Source organism: Hemitrygon akajei, chromosome 8 (genome assembly GCF_048418815.1).
Source record: "Hemitrygon akajei chromosome 8, sHemAka1.3, whole genome shotgun sequence".
NCBI lineage: Eukaryota > Metazoa > Chordata > Chondrichthyes > Myliobatiformes > Dasyatidae > Hemitrygon > Hemitrygon akajei.
Window position 1 is genome coordinate 17,169,228 of NC_133131.1, and position 13,246 is coordinate 17,182,473.

The 13,246-nt window shown below is 44.1% G+C and overlaps 1 protein-coding gene across 5 annotated transcripts in view; it reads right to left on the reverse strand.

Annotated features, from left to right (window-relative positions):
* The window catches only part of dusp14 (dual specificity phosphatase 14), a 58,347-nt gene that overhangs the window by 22,300 nt on the left and 22,801 nt on the right, over positions 1-13,246 (reverse strand). The window contains exons 1-3 of one of the 5 annotated variants that reach the window (XM_073053358.1): positions 8,687-8,773; positions 3,428-3,502; positions 2,264-2,356 (exon numbers count right to left, since the gene is read on the reverse strand). The exons of 1 other annotated variant lie outside the window; for it this stretch is intronic. The gene's annotated coding sequence lies outside the window, so the exon portion shown is untranslated. Of the gene's footprint in view, positions 1-2,263; positions 2,357-3,427; positions 3,503-8,535; positions 8,628-8,686; positions 8,805-13,246 lie in introns of those variants that run through there. 3 more of the 5 variants (XM_073053359.1, XM_073053357.1, XM_073053360.1) reach the window with 3 other exon arrangements.

Below are 13,246 nucleotides of genomic sequence, written 5' to 3' on the forward strand. Positions count from 1 at the left end.
TTAGATTCCATGCCAGAAATTAAATCCCTTGGGACAAAACAAGTCTGAGTTAAGGGATCCTCAGTTGCTCTGGAAACTTAATCCCTGCTTACTGTGAAAGCTGATTTCAATTTTAATTGTAGCATCGAAGGTCCAACCCACCCTAAAGTTATATTAGTCCATTAGGGACTGCATTTGGAATGGCTGGGATATGTCCCGAAGGTCAACAGGCAGGCAGGAATTCCAAACCTTGGCTACTGGAAGCGAATGAGACCAAAGTTTAATCATGGAGGATTTTTTTTTAATGTGCTGCGTGTTATACTGAAAGGAATTTGCATATATCAAACTTCAAAGTACATGCCTGGTTTAGGGAAATACTCAAATTAATCCAAACCACAAAGCCCCCTTCATCTCACTGCAACACGTCGGTAGTAGAAACAAGGCATCAGAGCAATTCCAGAAGGGGCAAGTACCCCTCAGCAGTGCCTCCCCACCCCGCCATTCAATCGGTATCGACCTCCATTAGCCAACAGGATTAGGAAGCCAAAATAAAAACCAGCTCCGGCTGTTTCGAATTTAGAATGTAGCAAAAGTGAACACCACGGCAACCCAAATCCTGTAGTTATCCATTAAGAGTGTCACACACAAGTACAGGAACAGCCTAACCTGTCCAGAAACAAATCTGGGATTAAGAGGCCCAGCGAATGACCACGGCCACCACCTTAGTCTGGCCCACACTGCACCAAAATATGTGGATCCCAGATCGACCTCTACAGACAACTGAAGACCCACGAGTCAACCCCCGGAAGAATAACATAATCAAGAGATCGCACTGCCGTACCAGGATCAAAGTTTAACATACCTTTCATTGATCAGCACATCTAACCTTCTTTGATAAAAGACTCAGCAAAAAAACATGCAGACAACCATTTAGTTCATTATGTGCTTGGTTACAATGAACACAGCCGTAGTATTATGTCACTGGTCATGAATAACATCTAACACATTCTGCCCAATTCATTCGCCTCGCAAGTAGCTGAGCCGTCTGCAAGTGTAACGGACACCAAATGCCTGTTCCTCGCCACAGGGGCTGCCTGTGAATCCTTCAGCAACAGAGATCACATATCGCTTCTCGAACAGCTCAAACCAGAGCCCCCCCGCCGCAGGACACAAGCTCTTGCTTCGGTGGATTTGAAAAGCCATGGAACGAGTGCTGTGCGGTCCATGAGGTGAAAAACCTGGTTGCCTGTTATCTGCCCTGCCTGATGTACAAGCATCACGAGAACAGAGCACCACCAACCAACGGAACCTGCCCAGTTTGGAAAGGTTTGTTCCGAATTAAATCTCTCCAAGGCCACCTGCAACTATACCAAACAACTGACATATCGAAATTCTGAGGCATGGTAGAAAAATGCCTCACGACTAAACCACTTGCTCTTTCTTCAAGGAAATTTCAAAATAGATTCTGGACATAGTTACAACTACCACCTCATCTATACTTTGTGCTGCCTCAGTGAAAAGCAGCCAGCATAACCAAAGACCCCACCCACCCCAGTGCCACCACCCATCAGGTAAAATGTTCAATAACCTGAAAGCACGTACCAACCAGGCTGAGAGACCGTGTCTACCCTGCTGCAAGCAGACTCTTCAGTAGTCCTCTTGTATGATAAGATGGCCTCTTGACCTCACAATCCACCTCGTTATGATCTTGCACCTTATTGGTTACCTGCACTCTCTGTGGCTTTGACACGTTATTACTATACTTTCTTCCAGCTCAGTGCACTGATTTGATCCTTATGACAGTGTGCAAGGCACACTTGTCACTGCACATGCGATGACAATATCACTAACACCACTTAACTGGACTAACAATACCAGCATTGCACATTGGTGAGGTGTGGAAAATTGCAGGTTGAAAATTGGTCACCATGACAGTAGGAAGGAGAGAGCCACCGAAGAAAACCCTGCTCTCCAGTGTAGGAAAGACAAAACCTTACTCATCAGCAGGTGTCCAGGAACCTGTAATAACCGCCCGCCCACTTTTCCATTATTCTGAACGGAACCAGGCCATGTTATTAATCAAGCTCCCTTCAGCAAAGGCAACACAAACAGAGCTGCACATGAAAATGAAACAGGTTCCAGCAGCACAGAAGGCCCAGTGTGCTTGTGTCATAATTTCTATGATTCCAAAATCTAGAGTGTCATAATCAACAGTATTTTTAAATATAAAGTTTAAGCAAGTGTTTAAGCAAGTGTTAGAGTGATGTAGGATGGGTCAGTCTACCTCAGAACCCCCAACGAAGATGTTCCGGTCAATGTCAGTGAACAACATTTTATAATGGAAGATTTCTTTAAGAAAATCTGGTTGCTTTCATATCTAGAATATGAAAAAGATAATTAAAAATGAATTATAAAATCACAAATTTACAAGCCAGAAAGAAGCCTTTCAATTGCCTCTCCACACACAACATACCCAGACCAATATAATATTTGTAATATTTGCACAAGCAAAAGATATTAAAAATATCTGTGGGCAGCTCCAAACTGCCAACAGCACTCAGACTTTAAGGTTCCAAATGTTAATACCTGCACAGAGAAACCTAGGTAAATACTGTGGCATTTGGGCTATACAATTGTTATTTTTCCTGTAGTTTAGCATGTTTGTGTTTTTAATATAATCACTTGTATGCATGTGATTGTTCAGTGAGTTTTTCCAGTGGTTACAGATCCCTCTACTTTTCTGAAAACTTCTTCATTTCAGTGGTACGTGTCACATTACTTGGGTCAAGCTATTTAATTGATAACTGTTAGCTGTGGGAATTTCAAAAGGAATCAGTGGTCTGGTACAACAACACCAGACCACCTCTGTTTGCCCTCCCCCCACCCCCACCCCCACCCCCGTTCCTTTGCTCTTTCACTGCTCCTCCCCCTCTTTGACTCTCAGCATGCCTCTCCCCTTGTTTTCTTTGTTCTTGTAATGCTTAATAAAATGATTGTAAGTAGCAAGTCTTTTGCCTCATTCTTATCTTCAGAATCCTTGGATTGCAAAATCATCGGGATCTGACAATACCCAAGTGAAAGACTGAGGCCTGTTTGAAACGTGCATAAAGAGTCTTTCCTTACTAGAAGAACCACAAGGAGTTTTGACATCTTTCCCTTAAATTGAATATGGATACACTTCCTGTAACACCACACTTACTTCCTGTCACAGTGTAATTGTGTTACACATCAGCTTTCCCCTAGCTTGCTGTCAGAAATGCACGTCAATCTCTGACAGCAAAACAAGAGCTGGGATCTGGATATCCCAACCCACTGCTTCAAAAGATTCCTTATTAATTAGTCCCAACCAGTCAGCTGGATCAAGGCAAAAGAGGGACCAGGCCACATCACTCCACCTGCTTTCACGAGAAATTCGGTGCTCTTTTCATAGAGCAGAGTAATAACTCACTTGGATGGGTAGCACGTGTCCTTCTAATGGGGACCTGTCTGTACTGTGCTCGAGCCCTGCAATGATCTTCTACACCTAGTCAAAGGTCAAAGCAAATTTATTATCAAAGTATGTACATGTCACCATATACCAGCCTGAGGTTCACTTTCTCATAGGCATTTATAGAAGAATAAAAATAACCAATTAAAATTACAGACAGTCCTTGAAAGGTTGTGGAATCAGCTCAGTTTTGAGGTGAGGGAAGTTATCCATGTTGGTTAAGTCAAAGATTATTTGTAATCTCAAACATGGCTCTACAGATATCAGTAATATCCGTGCAGAGATGCTCATCAGGCATAGGTACAGAACAAGATAATAAATAGGCAAATTCAATTCAATGATTAGGTGATCAATTCCCTTTTTGAAGAACAAGATCCTCCGTCTTGCCGTTGCTATATTTGAGATCAAAGTGGATACATTAACCCAAGTGAAATAAGCTCGTACATCATTTCTGACGTTGACCTGAAAATTACTAGGAGATACACTACAGTAACAGGCCCCTCCAGCCCAACGAGCCCACACTGCCCAAATACACCCACGTGACCAATTAATCCTTGCCTTTGGAATGTGGGAGGAAACCAGAGCACTTGGAGGAAGCCCACACCGTCACAGAGAGAACATACAAACTCCCTACAGACTAGCAGTGGAATTGAACCCAGGTCATTGGTGTGATAGTGTTGTGCTAACCACTATACTACCATGTTATTGTGTTCCAGAGCTAGCTGAACCTCTGGTCAAGCATGTTCAATGTAGCTACTCAGACGTCCAACTGCATCCTGTTCACAAAACCCAGGACAAAACATGCCAGCTATCACATCTTCAACCAACTCTATCTTCAATAGAACGATGGAACATGTTGGCAACAGTAACTGCCAGGCAACAATGACTCACCAACAATCTGGCCACTGACACTTGGCTTCCACACAGCCACTCAGTACTGTCTTCACTGCAGCTGTGGCCCAAAGAGCAGAACCCCGGGGGTGAGGAGAGAGACTGCCTTTGACATCAGGGCAGCATTTGATAGCAAAGGGCATCAACAAAGACAAGGAAGATTGGAATCAGTGAGAACTAGAGGGAATTTCAAGCACTGGCTGGAGTTATGATTTGGCTGGATGCCATGGAGAGTCTATTATACCCAATTTTCACTTGATACTTTGCAAGTCAGTATCTTGGGTCCAACCATCTTCAGCTGCTTCACCACCTTCCATGACAAGGTCAAAAACAGAGTGTCAGTCCCATTCACAAAACAAAAAAAAATCAAAAATGAAATTAGAGACAGGAGACCACAGATGCTGGAATCTGGAGAAAAAACAACTGCTGGAGAAATTCAGTGGGTCAGGAAGCTTCTATTGAAGTAAACGGACAATCAACCTTTCAGGTCAAGATTCTCAATCTGGACCAGATGAAGAATCCTCAACTGTCCAATTCCCTCCATAGAAAATGAAGCTATTTGCATGCATATTAGTTGAAAGCTGATAATGGGCAAGTTACCTACAGAAGTAAAGATCAGGATTGAACCAACTCATCCTGACATGCAGCCAAATTATCAACTTGGAATTTTTTTGTCATTTCTGATCCAGTCAAGCTCATCAATAAACTGACTGACTGCAGGGGTATTCTGCAGCAAAAACTCACCACCTGATGCTGCAAAAACTTTCCACTATCTACAAGACATAGTAGGAAGTCAGCACCACTGTTCCGACAGCAAGCATCAACCACACTACAACTTCCACTTAAAAGAGCAAAGCCAGCAGACACGAGGGAAATTGCCATCAAATTCTCTTCAATCCAACATGGACACTATTGCCATGCCATCATCATCGGGTCAATATCCCAGACTCCCAACCTTACAGCGGCTTGAGAGCACATCAGTATTCTACAACAGCCAATGCCAATTGCCTTCACAGTTAACCATTTTGGGAAATTGATTCACATTGAGAATGAATAGTTGGAAAAGAAAAACAATTTGAATAATCACCCAAGGTGGTAATCAGAGTATTCTCACAGGGAACCTCACCCACCCAGAATCCAATTCCATTTACAAATAAATCACCTCCCACAGACAAGGAGGCAATCTGCAATGAATTACCCACCTCCTGATCTCAATGAAAACAAGTCTAAGATTTTATGAATGGACAGCTCTATCTCAGTCACCAAATGGTTATTAACTCCTACACGGCCATAGCTGCATTTAGTTACAGAACTCTGATGGCCACAGTAGGAATGATTGGATCTGTCAGTCAAGCATGATGCTAGGACTTGAAAGACTGATTTGTAAGGAGAGACATTATTCATCAGAGCTTAGGAGAAAGAATGATCTTACAGAGATGTATAAACTCATGAGGTGCATAGATCTGGAAATAGAATGCATTCACCCTAAGTTAAAGAGCTAAGAACTAGAGGTCATAGACTCAAGGTGAGAGGAGAGAGATTTAAGAGGAACTTGCACAGCAACTTTCTAAAATAACTTCATGGGCAAAGAGTTGCCAGGGCAAGTGGTTGAGGCAGGCATTAACAATAACTTTTGAAAGATAGTTGGACAGGTACATGCAATAGATAGGTTGAGAAGGTTCAGTGCAAATGGGACTAGGTTGGATAGCCACCTTGGTCAACATGGGCCAGTTGCACCAAAGAGGCCATTTTCATGCCAGGTGACTCCTTCACGCCCCCCCCCCTCCCTACAAGGTAGAGTTGGGTTGACTACATAGTCTCTGAAACAAGACTGGAAGCCACAGTTAAGAGGCTCCTGAAATGTGTGGGACCTTCAATCTTTGATATGTGCAGAACCATGATTATTAGGATAAGCTGTTAATGGCAATATCCATTGCTGGAAAACCACCAACAGTTAAATATGGTAACCATTTATAAAGTATCCCATCATGCTTTGTAAACATTTGTTGTCAACTAAATTACTGTTTTCTATATCCCATTTATTACAGGAGCCTACCCTTTTTAAGCTCAGTGTAGTTCTGCCCTCCAACCAGCGATGGTGCTGTTGAACTTGAATTGCCAAACTCAAGATGGCATGCTCAGAATGGCCTTTCCCAGCCAAAGTCTTCAATGCCAGGAGGGTTTGTTCATTCTCCACATGACCCATCTCCACCCTCTCTTCACTCAGTACTCTACCCCTTCTCCTTAATGTACATTTAGGAATAATGCAATTGCCTCAAAAAAAAAACACTCCAATGGCTACTTCATGTTCTTAACTCACTGGTAAAAATTCTGCTAAAATTGCTTAATAGAATACCAGATCACAAGTCTGCAAGGACTGGTTCAAGGGACCCACCACCATGGATTGTGGGTCACTTCTCATGGACTGGTACCACCAAACAACATGATGGCTTGACTCTCTGAACACTGCCTCAGGATTGTAATTGCAAGTGGAAGACCTTTGAGATCTAACCACTGAGAAGCAATGCAATCAGGTAACACCAACAATTCCTTCCTCCTCTAAATAGAGCCATAGAGCACTCCAGCATAGAAAAAGGCCATTCAGCCAATACGTCCATGGCAATCAATTTGTCTAGTCCCATCGACCTACACCCAGACGATAACCCTTCAGACCCTTGCCTATCCACATTTTTTCCTCAAGTGTTGAAATTGAACCCACATCCACCACTTCCGCTGGCAGCTCATTCCACACTCTCACTACCCTGAGTGAAGAAGTTCTTCCTCATGTTCCCCTTAAGCATTTCATCTTTCACACTTAACCCATGACCTCTAGTTCTAGTCTCACCCACCCTCGGTAGAAAAAGCCTGCTTGCATTCACCCTGTCTCTACCCCTCAATTTTGTACATCTCTATCAAACCTCCCTCATTCTCCTACGCTCTTGAGAATAAAATACTAATAACCTATTCAAACTTTCCTTATAACTCACGTCCTCACAGCATTCTTGTACATTTCCTCAATCTTATTGACATCTTTTAGGTGATCAAAACAGCACATTATTAGGCCTCACCAACATCTTATACAACTTCAGCACAACATCCCAACTCAATACTTTGATTTATGAAGTGTGCCAAAAGCTTTCTTTAAGACCCATTCTACCTGTGATAACACTTCTAAGGAATTTTACATCTGTATTCCCAAATACCCCTGTTCTACCACACTCCTCAGTGCCCCGCCATTCACTAGACTACCCTGGTCTGTCCTTCCAAAGTGCTTGCCTGCATTAAATTCCAGCTGCCATTTTTTGGATCTAATCTGTTATTCTCAGAAACTGTATTCCCCAGAGAGGGGAAATAGTCTCAGGAGCCCTGAGAAGCAAGGATAGAGCTGACCAAAGTGTGCAAGAGCAGCCACATCGAATCAGAAATCCACAGCACAGGGGCGGCCATTCAGCCCATCACGTGTATGACAGTTTCCATCCACGCAATCATAAACGTGCAGGGGAAAACTAAACCAAAGGAAGAAGGTTTCATTTTCTCGGCCACTACCGCCGTGCCCCCTCCAACTGGGCCGCTGCGAGGAGTTGGGGGGGGGGGGGGGAAATCACACTATAATCAAACTTTTAATCCCCCCCACCCACCCCACTTTCCCCGTAGTTTCACGGTACGGAGGATGGGCACAAATTCAGATGAAGGAAGAACGTCGGCGCCAAGTGTCGCCTTGGCAACACAGTTCCACAACGTCGGTTCTAGCAAGTTCCCCGTGTCGCCTCGGTTGCTGATCGATGCCCAACACACACACACACACTTCCGCTGCTGCCTCCAACACGGGCGGCGATTGAAGTTGGAGCCGCGGCGCAGTATTCCCGGTGGTGCCGCTACTATCGTCAGACATCGCAGCGCCGGGGAGAGCATTACAAATGGAGCTGAATGGTGAAATTTTAAAAAAACACCTGAAGTGGGCAGAGCGGGTCCGGTCCGGTAAACGTACAGCGATTGCCCTGGGTGTCGCAGTAACAAACGCTTGAAGGTGGGGGGGTTCTCTAGACAGAACCTGGACCAACCACATCGTTACCAAAGCACCCCGGCAACTAGTTCGAGACCAAACCTTCGCCCCCCTCCCCTTCCCCCGAAATAAAACAAGAAAATCTCCATTCAGTGGGACTTGCGACCTCATTTACCTGGTAATGTTTTTAGAGCGACTGTCGCCACACTGTGTTTAGAGACTTGTATTTTTTTTTTAAAAAAAGAGGGGTTAAATAATCGGCTTGCAAAGGGCTTCCCCTTTTATTTCCCCTTTCCCCGCCACCCGTCTCCCACTTGTGACTCTACCATGCTCGGCTGAGGTTCCATGTCGCCCGCTCCCGCTCCCGCTGCCGCTGCCAGCTTCTCTCCCGCAGCCGCTCCGGATCGCACTCGCCGATCCGATCCGATCCGGAGGAAATACAGGCAACAGCTCCACCTCCCAGCCTCTTAAAGCGGGGACGGAGCTCACGCTGGGGCTGCACGATTTAAAGGCGCAGTCCACTCAAATCCTCCGACACAAGCCGCGGCTTCGGAGCCGAGCTCGTTGGGCTCACCCTTCTCTTCAATCATTAATTTATTGTGCCCTGACATCAATCCTTAAATTACAGCTTCCATGTAGAAAATCAGTCTCGGGGGTCTTACCACTGTCGTAAAATATATTGTTTTTGCGGCAGCAGTACAGTGCAATCCGTAAAGTACAATATATTACAATACAAATATATATATTATATAAAAATTATATATTTACTTATATGTACTGAGGAGATATGAATGATAAGATGGACTCTTGACCTTATAATCTATTTTGTTATGATCTTGCACCTTGTCTACTGGCACTGCACGTTCTCTGCAGATGTTACACTTTATTCTGTTATACATATATATATATATATATATATATATATATATAGATATATATATATATATATATAAAAACATAGAAAACCTACAGCGCAATACAGGCCCTTCAGCCCACAAAGCTGTGCCGAACATGTCCTTACCTTAGAACTACCTAGGCTTACCCATTGCCCTCTATTTTTCTAAACTCCATGTAGCCATCCAGGAGTCTCTTAAAAGACCCTATCTTTTAACCCTATCCGACAGCCCATTCCACACACTCACCACTCTCTGCGTAACAAAATACCCCTGACATCTCCTCTGTACCTACTTCCAAGCACCCTAAAAATATGCCGTCTAGTACTAGTCATTTCAGTCCTGGGAAAAAGCCTCTGACTATCCACACAATCAATGCCTCTCATTATCTTATACACCTCTATCAGGTCACCTCTCATCCTCCGTTGCTCCAAGGAGAAAAGGCCAAGTTCACTCAACCTATTCTCATAAGGCATGCTCCCCAATCCAGGCAACATCCTTGTAAATCTCCTCTGCACCCTTTCTATGGTTTCCACATCCTTCCTGTAGTGAGGCAACCAGAAATGAGCACAGTATTCCAAGTGGGGACTGAACAGGGTCCTATTTAGCTGCAATATTACCTCTCAGTTCTTAAACTCAATCCCACAATTGATGAAGCCCAATGCACCGTATGTCTTCTTAATCACAGAGTCAACCTGCGTAGCAGCTTTGAGTGTCCTATTGGCTCGGACCCCAAGATCACTCTGATCCTCCACACTGCCAAGAGTCTTGCCATTAATGCTATATTCTGCCAAAATGAAACACCTCACACTTATCTGGGTTGAACGCCATCTGCTACTTCTCAGCCTAGTTTTGCATCCTATCAATTTCCCGCTGTAATCTCTGACAGCCCTCCACACTATCCACAACACCCCCAACCTTTGTGTTATCAGCAAATTTATTAACCCTTCCCTCCACTTCCTCATTCAGGTCATTTATAAAAATCACAAAGAGTAGGGGTCCCAGAACAGATCCCTGAGGCACAGCACTGGTCACCGGTCTCCATGCAGAATATGACCCGTCTACAACCACTCTCTGCCTTCTGTCGGCAAGCCAGTTCTGGATCAAAAAAGTGCAAAAAAAAGAGCAAACGTAGTGACTGTTCAGAACTCTGATAGAGTTAAAGAAAAGTACAGCACAGAAACAGGCCTTTTGGCCCAACTAGACCATGCCAAACAATTAAATTACCTACTCCCATTGGCCTGCACTGGGATCATTGCCCTCCATACCCCTGCCATCTATGACTGGGTCATAGAAAAGTATGATGGCAGAGAATCAATTTTGCTTTGAAACAATTTTGTTTGGAAGCCAAATACACCCGTGGGAAAATAATCCTGGGTTCACTTTGGGTTCCTTCACACACATGAGTTGAGATGCATTATCTAATAAAAATCATTTGGAGATACGAGAAACTGGAGATTCTGGAATCCAGAGCAAAATCAAAATGGTGGAGGCAAAAATCTTTCCAGCATCTTGAGTGGTTATGGCTGGCTTCTCTGTCTGGGTCATCAAGTCTGATTGCAGATAAGGTGTTCACCCTGTCGCTGAGTTTCCGGTTTCTGTAATAATCCATGACTGAAAGACGGTCGAGAATGTTGTTGATACCTTCAGGCCTGGTAGCTCTAAAATACCTTGACCTGAAATGTTTTCACAGTGAACCTCAAAGTTTTGAAAAGCAGTTACTATGTAAGTTCCTGAAATAAAAGGATTGCCTTATCACAAGTGGCTGAAGACATTAAATCCTTAACACGAGAAAATCTGCAGATGCTGGAAATCCAAAGCAACACACACAAAATGGTGGGGGAGCTCAGCAGGCCAGGCAGCATGTATGGTAAAGAGTAAACAGTCGATGTTTCGGGCTGAGACCCTTCATGAGGTCTCGGCCCGAAACATTGTTTACTCTCTTCCATAGATGCTGCCTGGCCTGCTGAGTTCCTCCAGCATTTTGTGTGTGTTTCATTAAACCCTTATTCTACTGGGTTGAGGAGAGTGAGGGGTGATCTTGATAAAACATTTAACATCCCAAGGGTTCTGAGTTTCAATGTTGGGAGAATCACGAATGAGTGATAAAATGGATTCCTGATCTAACAATCTACCTCATTATGAACACAAAGACAACTGCAGATGCTGTGGTCAAATCAAGACGTACAAAAAAAAGCTGGACGAACTCAGCAGGTCGGGCAGCATCCGTTGATCCATTGACTCTGGTTGACTGCTTCTTTCAACGGATGCTGCCCGACCTGCTGAGTTCATCCAGCTTTTTTATACCTCATTATGATCTTGCTCCTTATTGTCTACCTACACTGCACTTTGTCCATACTGTTACACATTATTCTGCATTCTGTTATTGTTTTACCTTGTTCTACCTCAATGCACTCTGCAGTGAATTGATCTGTATGAACAGTATACAAGACAAGGTCTTCACTATCTTGGTACCTGTGACAATAATAAACTAATTACAGTTTCAAAGTTACTAGATAAGGGGGAGGTGATTTGAAACAGAGCTGGTTGGGAACCTTTGGTGAAGGATGGTGGGTCTTGAATTATCCACAACAGAGGGCTGCGGAGACTCGATCACAAGGATTATTAAAAGGGAAGCTCAGGGAACTGAGGGCAGTGGGGTAACTGGCACAGAGGAGGAGGTGAGGCTTGGGGAAGAGCAGCCATGATCAGAATGAAAGGCAGAGCCTCTGATGGACAAAGTGGCCTCCTCCAGCTCCTAATATTAATATGATTTAAACTTGATTTAAAGAGATTAGCTTTATTTGTCACATGTACATCAAAATCTACAGTGAAATATGTCATTTTGTGTCTACATCCAATCCTTCCCTGGGAATGTGTTGGAGGCTTCAAGTGTCGCCACACATCCAACGCAAACGTAGCATGCTCACAAATCACTAACCCTAGCCCATGCGCCTTTGGACAGCGGAAGGGAACCGGAGCACCCAGAGGAAACCCACATGGTCACAGGGAGAACGTACAAACTCCTCACAGATGGTGGCGGGGATCGAACCCTGATCCTATATCACTGCCGCTGTAAAGCGATCGAGCTAACTGCCATGCTACCGTGATGCCACGTCTTGGGGGCTAAAATGATTTTGACAGGTGTAATTGTGCGCAAGTGTGCGCCATCTACAATATGTGCTGCAGCTGCCGATGAGAGCTTTGTTGCTATCACCTCTTACACTACACAAAAGAACTCGAGGAACTACAAAGGAAAGCTTCTATATTGTACACTATCCTACCTTGGACATGTATTTCTAACCCCTCACCAGTGATGGGTCAAAATTGTGGAACTCCCATTCCAATGGTACAGTGGCCACTTTATTAGGAACACCTGCAAATATCTAATCAGCTGATCATGTGGCAGAAACTCAATGCATAAAAGCATGCAGACAAGGTCAAGAGGTTCAGTTGTTATTCAGATCAACCATCAGAATGGGGGGAAAATGTGATCCAAAAATGACCCTGACTACGGAACGATTATTGGTGTCAGATGGGGTGGTTTGAAACTGTTGATTTCCTGGGATTTTCATATGCAACGGTCTCTGGAATTTACAATGAATGGTGTGCAGACAAAAAATAAATCCAGTGAGCAGCAGTTTTGTGGGCGAAAATGCCTCGTTAATGAGAGAGATCAGAGAGGAATGGCCAGACTGGTTCAAGCTGACATGAAGGCAACGCAAATTCAGATAACCGCATGTTATGACTCTAGTGTGCAGAAGAGCATCTCTGAACGCACAACATGTCAAACCTTGATGTGGATGGGCTACAACAGCAGAAGGCCGCAAGCATACAATCAGTGGCTACTTTATCGGCCTCCTGCACCTTATAAAGTGGCCACTGAGTGTATATCCACCAGAATCTAGAAGGCAACTCATCACCACCTTCTCAAGGGTGGGCCAGCTATTCCCAAATCCCATGAATACACTTTTAACGATTAAATACAAAGTT